This window comes from Pleurodeles waltl, chromosome 12 (genome assembly GCF_031143425.1).
Source record: "Pleurodeles waltl isolate 20211129_DDA chromosome 12, aPleWal1.hap1.20221129, whole genome shotgun sequence".
Classification (NCBI taxonomy): Eukaryota; Metazoa; Chordata; class Amphibia; order Caudata; family Salamandridae; genus Pleurodeles; species Pleurodeles waltl.
In genome coordinates, this window is record NC_090451.1 from 137,446,758 (window position 1) to 137,459,345 (window position 12,588).

The following is a 12,588-nucleotide window of genomic DNA, read 5'->3' on the forward strand; positions in this document are numbered from 1 at the left end:
TAACAAAACAGCAAATATGAGCATGGCTTTACATGGTTATGCAGTGAAGTGTATTTATGACATTGGTGTGTGTTACACAGTACCTAATAAATATCTATCATCAAACTCCCCACGTTCTAGTTGTTGGTGTATCCCAGTGTGCCTGAAAATGTATGCATCATGTGTGCTCCCTGGGTATTTTGCCACTATATTGGTTACGACATTGTGGGCATAATTTGAGTGTTGAGTGAGTCAGTATATTTCCTATTGTAGAACACATATTCCAGATGTGCAGGACGACATATGGGTACATGTCCCGTCCACACACCCTGTTACATGGGGAATGTTGGCAATTCTGTAGAAGTTCAATTTGGTGTTGTGTATTTTCTTCGCATTCCTGGGAAGGAAAATGTAACTTGACATGTGTGTGAATATGGCATTTAAGAACCATCTTAGGACTGGTGACAGGGCATTTTGGGACACCCCATCAGCAACAGCAATCACCCCCTGGTAGCTACCCAAGCCCAAGAGGTGCACTGTGCACAGAACTTGCACATGTGTGGGATGAATCAGCTGCATAGGGTTTGGCTTTCCAGATGAGGTTTGCCATTGATGCACCATGACCACTGCATCCCAGCTCACAATAACTGAACAATTGTGTGTGTCCTGGAGGCTGCAGCAGCCTTGGTTAAGACACACAACAGGGGTAGGGAGGCTATAGCCATTTTAGCCCAATGGGCATTGCTTTCCTGACTAGCCACTAAAAGCAGTTTTTCAGTTTGGGAGGACTAGCTGTCCCTAGCAAACAATTAGACTACAGATTATCATCCCAATAAATGGGAATGGGATTACCTACAAAAATAATTAAACAACTATTTATTATAGTTATCTATTTAGCTATTAAAATCAATCCAAAGGTGAAGTCAGATTTGGGATCAATATTAAGAAAGAGTAACTTTTAGAAAGTTACCATTTTCCAGTCTGAAATTCTTGGAGGCTAATTTGCATTTGCTCTCAAACTTCTCCCAGTCAGGGATCTGTATTTGAATACATGTGAAAAAGGTTTAAAATGCCTCCCAGGAGCAATTAATATGCTGACCTGAATGGGGAGAGGTGACTCCTCCAAACCTCACAGAACATAAAGGGGGGTTGTGAGCATCCTTTTTGATATTACAGTGCCAAATCCTGGGTGGGAGTTAAATCTTGCTTGACATGTCTGCTGGGTTATATATACTATTGGGTGTACATTTAAAAGGAAGACAACAGTATGGCAAGACAATTTTTGTGTATCCACTGTCTCTGGGTATATTGTAGATACATTGGCTGCATGAACTGACTTTTAGTATTAGATGTGGGAGGACACTAGGATTACCATAGTACAGTCCCCACATGCACCATCAGCCTTCAGAGTCCAAGTTTAGGATGGTTGAAGACTTTCACCATCTTGGAAATGCCCAAAGTGAGTCCAGTGGCCACAGGAACTTTTACAGTATTGTTTAGGGCTTGCCCCATAGTCATTCCCATCCACAGATGTATGCCATGTGTAAGACATTGGGTTTTTGAAGGGGGTGGGGGAAAACCATTCTCAAACAACAACCACAATCCTTGTCAGGGTGAACCACAAAAGTTGCTTAATTAACATGTGCTTAACCCTCTAGTGCCTTGGCACAAAATCAGACAGGCTTAATTTAGAGGCAATGTGTAAAGTATTTATGTAGCACACAAACAGTAATAAAGTAAAAACACCACACAGGAAAAATCCCACATAATTTAGAAAATTATAGGAAAAGTTAATAGGTCAAATGGACCAGAACAACAAAAATCCAATCAGTAGATAAGAAATTGTGTTTTTTTTAAAAGTAAAAATAGAACCAAGAAGCAGAAAGTAGCAACTGTGGGCATCTAGTCACGCAAGACCTGGACAAAGTCACAAGTTCAGGCAGACCGTGATGGAGTGTAGGTCACATACAGGGACCAGGTTAGTCTGACTGCATACCAGACTTTTCAAATGTAACTTTTTCAGAGTTCAAAATTTCAGGATTTCACATGTGGAACGCAGCTGATGCCATCCAAGGGTCCCTGACCCGAGAAGGCATCTATTGGAGATCAGAAACTCACTCCAGCAAAAGCCAGCGGGGCTCAGGTAGGTCCTGTTGCAGGTCCAGGCAGCGCAGTAGCAGGAAGGCTTCTGGACCTTGTTGTCTCTCCCTTGCTCATAACAGGAGGTCAGCCAAATGACTGCTAGAGTTACTTAGTTAAGCAGGGATGAAGGGAGAACATCCAGTTTCTTTCTCAGACAGCAGAGCAGGCCTCAAACAGCAGGGCGGTCCTCTGGGGAAAAGGAAGCCCTTCTTCTGTAATGTTCACAGGTCCAGGAGAGTACTGATGAGTGGCTCAGGAGGCCCAATATTTATACCACGTGCCACCCTTTGACAAGGGTGAAATTTCTAGTCCACCCCACTGCACATCTGGCTCTGGAAAGTTCCTTCCTTCCCCTCTCTTCCCCATCCAGACTCTAAGAGGTCTAAGGTGACAAAATGCGGGTGTCAAGTTCTTTTTTAAGTGTTCTAAAGGCAGCTCTTTGGAATGGACATGGGAACAGCTGTACCCCTCACATTCTAGCAGGATGACCCTCTCCCAGTTACATCCAGGTCCTATTATTCACTGCCCGGACCTGACACACATTCCTGATGGGGGAGCAATTAACAGACTGAGGAAGCTGGAAACTTCTTGAAGGCCTCAGAATGTTTAGGCATCAATAAACCAACTTTCTAAAAGTGGCATGTTGAAAATTATAGTCCAAAATCTGAATAGACTATTAAAGAGGATTTTAAATCACAACTCATTTTAGTCCAAACATGACATTTCTAGCTGCTCCCAATCCAACGTAAAAATTTATTAAGTTTAATGTCCTATGGGAGATGTAGACCTCACAATAGTGAAAAACTAATTTGGGAGTTTTTCACTACCAGGAAGTGTAAAACCTAAAACTACATGTCCTAACCTTTAAATACAATGCACATTGTTCTATAACCTTTCTAGGGTGTATCTACAGGGGTGGCATATGTGTTAAGAAGGGAGGTTTATGTCTGGCAAAAAGTTTATTTTGCAAGGTAGAGTTGGCAGTTTAAAACTGGACACATGTTACAAAGTTCTACTTTAGTGGGTGACACGAGTGCCACAGGCCCACTAGTAGCATTTAATTTACAGGCCCTGGGCTCATATACTACCATATATTAGGGACTTATAAGTAAATTAAATATGACAATTAGGAGTAGGCCAGCGTTACCGTGTTTTAGGAAGACAGTAGAAGCACTTTAGCACTAGTTAAGAGTGGTAACGTGTACAGTGTCCTAAACGACAACACAAATGGGCACAGGAAAGGAAGGGAGTGAAGTCAAAATGTTTGGAGGTGACCCCACAGAGAGGGCCACGTCCAACATCAGACATAAATATGGCATCTCTACACACCTGCATCAGAACAGTCCTGGACATGAGGAAGGACAGAAGAGGACCTGATCTGCTGTCAGTGACTATTGAAGAGCCCTAGATGGCTGTGCCTTCTCCCTGTCGTACACAGGACAAATTATTGGGCTCCAAGATTCATAAGACTGAACCTGACCGTCTACAGTGATCCAACAAGTTAAAAAAGGCCTTTCCTAAAAATGCCTAGCTGACAGGTGGCAACTGGATCTTCACTGGACTCTGCTGTTGGCCTCTGCCAGACACCTGTAAGTTTCTACGTGTTCTCACTGAGGTCCTGGGGGTTTCAGAGTGTACTCCTCAAGTGGAATGGGACTTAAAGGACTATATCAGAATATAAAGTCTCTGACCAGGATAAACCTGTGCTTAAATGCAGCCAGCCTCAAATTGTGCCTTGGTTCCTGTCTACTGCACATAATTTCTACCACTGACACTTTGTGCTTCTTGGCACTATTTCCACTTTAAAACTTGTAAATTATATTTCCAGTTCCTCTAATTGGCTTTTTGCCACTTTGCTTATCAAATTTTACTTTATATTTCTAATTCAGTTTGAGATTGTCATTGCTTTGTATTTTCAATGTATTGCTGTTTTGGCACTGTATAACTACTTTACACATTGCCCTAAATTAAGCCTGCCTGCTGTGTGCCATTGCTACCAGGGGGTTGAGCTTAGGTTAATTTAGTGACTTTAAGGGTTTACCCTGACAAGGGGTGTGATTATTCACCCACCACAATTAATGATCCAGTTTGTTACATCTAGCTATTGGCTGTGTCAAACGGATTTCATAATCAATAAGCCAATATCCATTGGCTTTAACAAAGGGTTTCCACTGCACATTGACTTTGCAAAAGGAGCCACATTGTGTGAGGCGTGCCTCAAGTGTTGGTCAGTGGAGTACTACTAGCTGCCACTATGTATCAAAGAGCTTGTAGTAGGTGTTAGTTTCTGAGGTTTCCTGGTGCCATGACACAAGCTTACTTTCAAAACATCTGACTTTGATCTTTGGGGGACGATGAGCCACTGGCTGTGGTTGCCGAAATACTCCATTAGATACAGCAGCTCATACAGCACCAACCCTCTTTTACAAAATCAATGGAGCAAAATATATAAGCATTTGCAGTCAAGTTTCTGTAAGTAATTTCTCCAAATGTAGTTTGCAGTCTCAGAGCCTTCCACCCCTCCCTGACCAATTTACACTCCTTGAGGCCAGAAAGTGATCCAAGCAGGGCTCAGGATTACCATGAGGTACATGGTGGCAACCAGGCATTTTACTGGGGGCTCTGTAGCAAAGGGGCTTACCACAACTCTGGGCAGATGGATCCTTCCCCTGCACTACACACAGTGTTCGATATTGTGTTTATAGTCCCTCCTGCACAGCTTGTCTTCTCCATGTCACTTGGCTGTGAATCATTTTATAGGTAGTGTTCTTATGCAGGGATACCTCCAGCTCCTTTTTTTGGGCAGCAAGTAGGTTTCTTCTTTCAAGACTTTTCCATGCCTCACTTATAGCAGAATCAGGGTGCAAGTCCAATGCACGGTCCTTACCCATCTAGTAACTAGGCTGGTGACTCCAAAAGGCATGCTCTGGGGGATACAGTCCAGTAAAGCAATGTATCCAACAGGGAGTTTCTCCCTTTACAGGCACTCTACCGATCTTGCAGAACATTGCCTCAAGTTTTGTCCCTGTCCTGAAAAGGAGTCTAGCAATCAAAGATCCTAGCCCTGGCATACAGAAAACTTCTGCTTCCACGCTGCTGTGTGGAGCCTTTCAAAAGTGCCAATGAGATTTCTTAGCACCCTGACATGGGGTTTCTTCCCAGAATGTTTTCCTGCCCGGTGATGTAATGTGATTTTTACAGCAGTTCTCTGTTTGGGATGTTGAAGAGTTTCCCACAGACTGTTCCATCCATACCTTTTGACATCCAGAAGAAAGAGGAGTGGAATTGGATATTCTTTGACAGGGACAGGAAACAAAACCACAAAATAAGTTATCCATTCCCACCAGCCACTACACAACTTTGCCTGCAGTGACATTTCTGTGCAAAGGGGAAGCTAGAAAGGAGGGGGTTGTCTTTGCACTTCCAAGGGAGGTCACGCCAAACCATCTAGCTACTGTGGCCTGGTTCACTTTAAAGATGAGGTTTTAGAATTTTACTTGGTTTCCCTCAATCAAGAACACACCTGAGCAGGCAGGCTCACCTTTTGTCTCACTTTTGTCTGATACCAATCCACAGGTATTTCAAGATGGATTCATGTCCCCTTACAAGGAAGCATAGCATACTTTCCGACCACATCCTCCATCAGTCATGCAGAGGAAACACAAACCCTCCTTCCATGTCCTGTACAGGTGAAAGGAAGGATACGTTGAGGGAAACTAAACACACCTTTGAACAGGAGAGGCAAGCAGGCATTACTCCTTTGAAGATGACAGCCAAAAAGGGTCCCCAGAACATGAGGGTCTGAAACAAAGTCAAGTCATTAGAAGAAGAGAGGCTACAGTTGGAGTGCCAGGATGTAGAAGAAAGGTGAAGAGAAAGAGAGAGTGTGTGTGGCCAGAAGGAGAAAGGGAACGAGAGAGGGGGAGAGGAAACAAAATCAATGGAGAATGAAGGATACCCAAAGACTGGTTGGTTTGGGGGGGGGGGGCGCTGCGGAGATCACAGGTGATTAGGAGAGAACCCAGAAGAAAGAGCTGCTTCAAACCTCCTAAATGAACACTTGTCCAAGAACCCTCATCCAGTGCCCATCTCTCAGAGTGGCATGTTCTCTACTCCAGAGGTCCAAAAGGACTGCCCCAGGGCTGCATAAATTTAAAAAGGAGATAAAGACTCACCTACTTAATGAAAACTATGTCACCATGTGTTAACTGTCCACAACCCAGCTTCCTCTCCTCTTAGTCATTGAATTTATGTTTGTCTCTGACCAGGTACAGTGCTCTGCTGCCTTTTGGGTAGCTTTGTGCAATAGAAATACCATATACATACAATATACAGAGTTAACTAGGCAGATGCAAAAGACCTTAAGCAGATCCTTAGCTCTTACATTGCAAAAACATCAGTGAATCCGAGATGCAATAGTAAGTGCACCAGAGAAATTAATAAAATCTAACAAAAGAAGCACATTAGTGGGCCTAAAATAAATAGATGAAAATGAAGGTATAAATGATGGTAATGAGTCAATAGATTATTGTACATCTCTTGTTTCAACCTATAACAGCTGAGCGACTCATGCACAAGTGTTCAGCTGCACTCAGACAGGGCTTGCACAAACAGATGGATTTGACCAATCCACAAGTGGTAAGGGCAAATAATTGACTTGCTGGAAGGGAAAACATGGTTGGAGCATCTGAATCAGAGGGTAGTGGCAGTTCTAAAGATTCCTGGTCAGTTGATGGATTTGTGCGTGGCACCGGATAAGGATCTACTGTCAGAGTCGTCTCTGCTTCTATCCTGCCACTTACCAGTGAGATAGGACCTCTGTGTCCAACTTCTCTGCCTCCTCCTTCATCACAACACTGCCCCTACAGTCTCTCATCATTGCCATCTCTGCCCAAAGTAAGAGGCCTTCTCCCGATACTGCATCTCTCTGTGGGTCTTGCTTGCTATCTTTGCCACTGCCTTGAATGTCTCGGTGATGGGATATCCTAGGTATGGAAGGGGGAATGATTCTAAGGTTTAGCTCTACTTAACCTGTCTTTGGTCTGAGCCATGCTCTGCCTATGGGAAAAACTCCTACGTGCAGAAGCATAACTTTAGGAAAATAGTGAATTCAGCAGTATGTTTATCTGCCTTAAATAATAATTTCAAGGTGTTCTCGCTTAAGAAGATGCAGTTTCCGGTTTGTTAGTTTAATTGAAGTAACAGTTTCTGTCACATGTTTATGCTCCATAGACTTGTACTGAGGGAAAAGTGTAAAAGAGCCATCCAAAATTGCATGTATTTTAGCATTGATTGCACCAACTAGTTGAGCAAAGGCCACCCCCGCAGGGGGCATTACGGGCCGGCGCCATAACGGCCGCCTTGGACCCAGAAGGGACGACTGGTTTAACTGGTTTTGGGGAATCTCCCGCTCACCCAGAGGGGGCAACTCCCCCCCCCCAATAAACAACAAAGCGGGGAAAGAAGGTGCAAGGAGCCACCTCAAGGACCAATGGGGAGGGTTTGAGGCGTTCAAACCCTGCAATGAGTGATAGGGCTGGGACAAGGACACACGGACAACGAACCCAGGACGACGCGCTGAAGGCAAACCGCAAAAGACGCCAGGAAGTAGACGCGATTCGGATCCTACCTCCTCCAAGTCCTCACTGCAAGCTGTGCTCTAATTTTTATTTCCAGCTCCCGTGGGACCACCCGGCCGGGTGACATGACCACAAGCTGCAGCAGATCGTTCCCAAGCGACCCGCAATCCATGCCATCCGATCGCCGACGTGACCACCTTTCCGGCACAGCACCACTCCCCGAAGAGGACAGCCCCTAAGGGCGACGCGACTCCAAGGGGCAACGTTCGGCACCAGCGTTTTCCTTTTGTGGCGGCTTCCCGGCAGTCTCCTGAGAAAGAAGATCAACTCCCCGGGGCTACGTGACCGGAGCCGCAATCCATGCCAGCCGGTCGTGGGACCACCACTTGAGTGATGCGACCACGTACCAGGCACAGCGCCACTCCCCGAAGAGGACCGCCCCTAGGGGCGACGCGACTCCAAGGGGCAACGTACTACATCGTTGTTCACCTTTGTGGCGGCTTCCCGGCAGTCTGTGGAAAAGAGCAACGCGTCCGGAAGCTCCCGCCGACCGCCAGATCCTTCACACCAGTTCCCTTTCCTAGGGACACGACGACAAGAAGGTAAGCTTCCTGGAAGGGAGGATCGCCTATCGAGGCAATGCAACTCCTGGCAGGAAGTTGGCACACGCCCGACCGCATCGCCAGAATTTCAGGAGGGAGGACCGCCTAGAGGCAACGCGACTCCCCGCCTGAAGTGCAAGTCTGCACTTTCCTTTACCGACAGACGTTAAGAGCGCTACACCGATCCCGGCAATGCCTTGGGGGCAATTTTTTTCAGCACGCATTTTATTACCAGCACTGTATATATTTCAATACCTTAATCAGGACTGCCGTATATTCAGACAAGCGCAGTTGCAAAGGCTTGAGAGTAATTTTTAGCCCGCATTTTCGTTACCGGCATTTTTATAATTTAATATCTTAAATCAGGACTGCCATACATTAAGACCAGCGCTGTGCTCTCACACGCTTGCATTAGCTCGGAGTGGTCTTCCAGCAACACACGGCACACGTGTTACATCCAGGAGGCGGGGCCACATTTCACAAAGAGAAACGCTTTGGAGAAACTTTTTGGCTCAGCAATCATTCACGATATGGAAGAAGTAGTCATAGTGGCACAGCAGGATGACCTAGAGAGAATGCTGACACAGATGAGGGCAGAGGCCCTTAAGCGAGGTAAAGACTGGCTTTGTAAAAGATGGAAGACACAGGCCCTGAAGGGGGGATCCCTCCTACACAGGATCATGAAATTCCCACGAAGGGGGACAACGGTGAGATACAGTCTGAAATGGATCATACGTGACAGCCAAATAAACGTCAAAGGTAGATGGGGAAACCAGCGAAGAAGGCAGCGAAGAGGACAAGGGGCCCTGAGCGAGATACCGCACCACCTCCAGATCTATAGACACCAGAGAGCATCAGTTCGTGCAAGTCAATGGATGGTGAGCATATCAGTGCCATTATCAAAGAATGTGTTAAATCCATTACGCCTTTGCTATTATAGAGTAGCGGCGCAGTGTCAGGTCCAGATTGCGCGGGGAAAGAGAAGAGCCAGGAGAACCGCAGCAAGGGGGAAGGTTCAGGGGCGCATACACAGGGCAGATACCAGGAAACCCCAGGGGATCCCACGCCAGCTTGGGGCATACCAAGCAGGGACATCGATCAGGTTAAGTCAATAGGGCAACCCCCAGAGGCATACACCAGAACTTCCCTAGGTCGCCCCGCCATGACAACAAGGGCTGCAGGCCTAGCCAACGCCATCCCCTTAACAGTTAAAGAAAGGGTGTGGCGAAAAGAATTTATAGATATTTTTTCATTGCTGGAAATCCAGCTAGAAGGGTTAGATCTAACAGTATGCGATAAGAAAGATGAGGACAGGCGTGAAAGGAAAAAAGCAAGGAAAGAAAGGAATTTCAAAAATGGGTTAGACGCATTTAGGATCATGGCCTGTGTAATAGTAGAAAAATTCCCGCGTTGCGCAGCTGATCTTTGGTTATACGAATCCAAAATACATGAGGCTCACCGCCAATTCCCAGGGGATGCATGGCTAGAATATGATAAAAGCTTCAGGCTAAAAATGCAGGCCCACCCAGAAATGGAATGGAATGAGGAGGACGTGTCCAGCTGATGGTAGCCGAGGAGGTTAGATCCTGGGCGGGGAGGGCAGAACAGCCCTTTCGGAACTCGCACTCCAAAGGGAAGTATGAGAAGCACAAATCATTTCACATGCACAAGCCTTGGATCAGTAGTAAAGGGTTTGGAGATAAAGGGACGCCGGCTATCTACTGGAAGTACGAAACAGATGAATGCACATGGGGGCATAGCTGCAAGTTCAGGCACTGTTGCTCATCATGCGGGGGGAACACCCAGCTTCTAGTTGCAGGAAAAACAGACAGCAATCAGATAAAAAAGAGAAGAAAAAGAAGCATTAATATCAGCAGGCCAGCTCAAGTGAGGGTGACTAGCTGGAAGAACTACGAATTAGCTAGATCCCCCATAAACACACACGTAATGAGAAAACTGGCCAACGAATACTACAACAAGAAGGATGCACATTTATTAGTGAAGGGATTTGAGGAAGGTTTTCCCATCCCCATAAGAGGAAAAATTGTAGGGGGTAATGGCAGGAACCAAAATCAGCCACGGAACACCCAGAGGTAGTTCAACAAAAGATTAACAAAGAGTTGAGGCTGGGTCGGGTAGAAGGCCCCCTGCCCCTTCCGCTCCCCCAAGACCTGATTATTTCACCACTGGGTGTGGTACCCAAGAGGGAAGCAGGATAATACAGGCTTATACACCACTTATCTTTCCCAGAGGGTACATCAGTGAATCATAACATCCCCCCTGAAGCTTGCTTTGTACGTTATGCTACTGTTGATGACGCCGTTGACATGATTAAAGCAATAGGCAGAGGGGCACTATTGGCGAAAGCCGATGTGGAGTCAACCTTCCACCTCCTGCCGGTACACCCGGACAGTTTCTACCTGTTAGGTTTCCAACACAACAACGACGTTTACATCGATAAAGCGATGCCTATGGGTTGCTCCATTGCGTGTGCATATTTCGAACAATTTAGTACCTTCTTGGAATGGGCATTACACAAAAGGCACCCAGCTGGGGGGAAAATGCATTATCTAGATGACTTTTTATTCGTGGGAAAGCCAGACACAGGCGAGTGCACCAACCTACTTATGGCATTTCAAAAACTAGCAGAAGAAATAGGTGTCCCCCTGGCAATGGACAAAACCGTCGGACCATCGACATCGCTAGTTTTCCTGGGCATCGAAATAGATTCCATTGCGGGAACCTCAAAGATTCCGGCAGACAAGGTGACAGAATTGAGGGAGGAGATCAGGGCACTGACAAGAAAAGAAAAAGCCACCCTGGCCCAGATACAAAGGATGGTTGGCAAGCTAAACTTCGCATCCAGGGTGATCCCTGCTGGGCGAGTTTTTTCTACGCGCCTATCCAAATTGACCTCAGGTCTGCGCGAAAAAGACCACCACATAAGGCTAGGAGCAGGGATTAAGAGTGACCTAGCCATGTGGGATTCTTTTCTAGAACTATTTAATGGCCTACTTATCTGGAGAGAGGGCTGGATTTCAGCCAACGAAATAGCGCTATTCACTGACGCCGCAGGGAGCTGCGGTTTCGGGTCACTGTTGGACAGGGACTGGTGCGCAGCAAAGTGGCCTGACGATTGGCACGAGAGGGGGATAACCAAAAATATCACTTTCTAAAAATTATTCCCAATTGTGGTAGCCCTGACAGTATGGAACAACAGATTGCGGAATATGAAGCTAACGATCTGGTCAGACAATTTAGGGGTAGTGCTGGCCATAAATAAAGGGTCTGCAACCTGTCCCGACACACTGAGACTGCTGAGGCGATTAGTCAGCATTCAACTTAAGGGGAACCTGGACATCAGGGCCAGACACGTACAGGGCATAAAAAATTCACGGGCAGATGCTCTCTCATGTTCCCAGATGGTCAGATTCCGGAAGCTGGCCCCGGAGACGAGACCAGTGATGACACCTTTTCCAGCAGACCTCTGGGAACTGGCGGAGCAGACCTGTCAATTCTAGTGCACAATGCCCTCAACCCAAAGACATGCAAGAGGTACACCAAATATGCCAAGACGGTACTGGAGATAACTGGTCTCCAGTCTCTAGGAGACCCAGTAGCAGCTGGGCCAGCCGTGGAGCGGTTTATCAAATGGGCTTACCAGCAGGGAAGAACAAAGTCATGGGCTCAAGCCTACCTAGCTGCCGTGGCCCATTTCTTAAAGATAAAAACAGGCTCAGACCCCACAGCTTCGCATTACATAAAAACTGCCATGAAGGGCTGGAAGCGGCTAGAGGGACATAAATCAGACAGCAGACTGTAATATGTTACTTGGTTTGTGTCACATTTACTTTGTCTGTGTTCTATATTCTATGTTCTCTATTCCACATAGCATCGGAGTGCTGGTGAGATTCCAGAATCAGGTCAGTTGGACTCTGGCTCTGGACTTGTCAGGACTTCTTTTGCTGTCGTGGATCTTTACCTTAGAATAAAGAAGAATCTACAATTTGGATGTAAAGTGTTCTTTTCGTTTTTGTGTACTCTGCACATCACCCACGCTACAATTTGGTACCAGGAGTGGGGTGAATTGTTTTGATCCACCGACCGCTATTTGAGGTGAGACTGCGCGGCCTGACCAGAAGCGGAGATTTAATGGTGCCGTTTTGCCAGAGATTAAAGAGATTAAAGGAAAGAAAAAAAAAAAAAAAACGCCTTCTTACTGCGATTTTCTACAGCCAGGTAAGCCCTGGTGAAGATTGTTTCCAGGTTTTGGAGCGCCCGTGCCG

At 46.2% G+C, this 12,588-nt stretch overlaps 1 protein-coding gene and 1 long non-coding RNA gene across 4 annotated transcripts in view; one reads left to right on the top strand and one right to left on the bottom strand.

Annotated features, from left to right (window-relative positions):
- The window catches only part of LOC138267843 (transcription factor HES-7.1-like), a 58,420-nt gene extending 50,121 nt beyond the window's left edge, over window positions 1-8,299 (bottom strand). For all 3 annotated transcript variants that reach the window (XM_069217066.1, XM_069217064.1, XM_069217065.1), the window contains exon 1: window positions 7,751-8,299. The gene's annotated coding sequence lies outside the window, so the exon portion shown is untranslated. The remainder of the gene's footprint in view (window positions 1-7,750) is intronic.
- Window positions 8,300-8,366: 67 nt separating this feature from the next.
- On the top strand, window positions 8,367-12,312 carry LOC138267844 (uncharacterized). The gene is made up of 2 exons (XR_011199878.1): window positions 8,367-9,180; window positions 12,195-12,312. It is a non-coding gene; the product is annotated as an uncharacterized lncRNA (long non-coding RNA).
- Window positions 12,313-12,588: the final 276 nt, after the last annotated feature.